The sequence below is a fragment of the Cyphomyrmex costatus genome, unplaced genomic scaffold, assembly GCF_001594065.2.
Source record: "Cyphomyrmex costatus isolate MS0001 unplaced genomic scaffold, Ccosl1.0 scaffold1691, whole genome shotgun sequence".
In the NCBI taxonomy this organism is placed as follows: Eukaryota; Metazoa; Arthropoda; class Insecta; order Hymenoptera; family Formicidae; genus Cyphomyrmex; species Cyphomyrmex costatus.
Window position 1 is genome coordinate 12,509 of NW_017275706.1, and position 2,418 is coordinate 14,926.

Below are 2,418 nucleotides of genomic sequence, written 5' to 3' on the forward strand. Positions count from 1 at the left end.
GAAAAGTAATTGATTATTATTAAAAATGCCAGTACAAAATGGACATACATAAAGTGTATGTAACTTTCGAAAATTGCCGATTTTCGAATTGCCTCCTCTTTCCGCTGCACCCCTCACGTCATATTAAATACATATATACATATTTGAAGTATATATTGTAAATAATAAAATTATTTTTAATACTCCCCTCCGACTGTTGACTGGTATAAGAAACATAAACTAAGCTTTGAAAACTTATTTAAAATAAAAATTATCATTTTTATTAAAATATGTGTTTTAAATAACTTAATTTTTTAAAAATAAAAGTGGTAAAGAACGTTTAATCCTTTACAGAATTAAATTTAAAGAATTAATTACATAACTGGTACACTCAGTCCTTTATTCTTTAAATAGTTTTTTATAGGATATAGTAATTTGACTTTAAATTATTTAAAACAGAGTGAAATCTAACCAATTAGTATTTTATCGCTTTGAAATGTGATTTTAACAGCACGAATATTTTAATTAATATGATAATTATCATGTGTAATAATATGCACCGAAGATATACGATCACGTTAAAGAATAAATAAAAATATGTTGTCCAAAGTCGACGCGTTAATTAATACGCCTCCGCCTCGCTTTCGCTATCCCCCTCACCTCACCGCACCGAGCGCAGAACAATACCATTCGACTGTAATGGGGCATTTGGATTGCACGCGTTGTTTATGTGTAGCTTTCGCTGTCCCCCTCATCACATCGCATCATGGAAAAAAACAATGCCATTCGACTGTCATGGGACATTTCGATTGCACGCGGAGCGGTGAGGAGGAAAATGCAACTTTGGCTGATAACATATTTCGGAAATTTTTTAGAAAACCGTAATATGCAAATTGTAATCTGTTTTACTTATATGTATGTATGTTCATTTTGAATTTGCACCTTGAATGATCTATTAGTTACTTTTCGTGGTACATATTCAACATAGAAAATATACTTTATGTATGTTGCAGTTATTTTCTAGAACACTGTAATATTTTTATTGTAATCTGTTTTACTTATATGTAGGTATGTTCATTTTGAATTTGCATCTTGAATAATCTATCAGTTACTTTTTGTTGTACATTTTAATATAAAGTGTTCTAGGTAGCACAATGTGTATTCTATATTAGAAGTTCTTTGATAAGGATCCAAACCGAGAGGCTGATAACATATTTCGGAAATTTTTTAGAAAACCGTAATATGCAAATTGTAATCTGTTTTACTTATATGTATGTATGTTCATTTTGAATTTGCACCTTGAATGATCTATTAGTTACTTTTCGTGGTACATATTCAACATAGAAAATATACTTTATGTATGTTGCAGTTATTTTCTAGAACACTGTAATATTTTTATTGTAATCTGTTTTACTTATATGTAGGTATGTTCATTTTGAATTTGCATCTTGAATAATCTATCATTTACTTTTCGTGGTACATTTTAATATAAAGTGTTCTAGGTAGCACAATGTGTATTCTATATTAGAAGTTCTTTGATAAGGATCCAAACCGAGGATCCAAACGTAAGAAAAATTGTATATTTTCAATAAATCGTATCAACACACATTAACATCCTGTGTACAAGACCCGATTAGGAATTTTTCTATTTCTTTTAAATGATTATCTAATAATAATATATTACCCACGAAAAGTAACTGATGTATTATTAATCCTAACATATCATTAAAATGAAAAGGTCAAGCCATGTTCAAAAATAGATCCTCGCAAATTAAAAAACCCAACAAATTTAAACCTTTGAAAACTAACCGAAAAAATTTGATCCTTCCTAAATTAAAACGATTACCTAACCACAAAATAGAAACTCAAATAAATTTCAACCTTTGAAAATTAACCCCAAAAATTTGAACTTTTTTTAATTAAAATGATTATCTAATAATGTAACATAATAATTTAAACTTTAATACTTTAAATGATATTATCTAATATAATATATGACAAATTTTTCTATTTCTTTTAAATGATTATCTAATAATAATATATTACCCACGAAAAGTAACTGATGTATTATTAATCCTAACATATCATTAAAATGAAAAGGTCAAGCCATGTTCAAAAATAGATCCTCGCAAATTAAAAAACCCAACAAATTTAAACCTTTGAAAACTAACCGCAAAAATTTGATCCTTCCTAAATTAAAACGATTACCTAACCACAAAATAGAAAACCCAATAAATTTCAACCTTTGAAAATTATCCCCAAAAATTTGAACTTTTCTAAATTAAAATGATTATCTAATAATGTAACATAATAATTTAAACTTTAATACTTTAAATGATATTATCTAATATAATATATGACCACGAAAAGTAACTGATATATTACTAAATGTGCAAGTTCAAAGTGAACATACATTATGTTATTTTCTATGTTATGTAC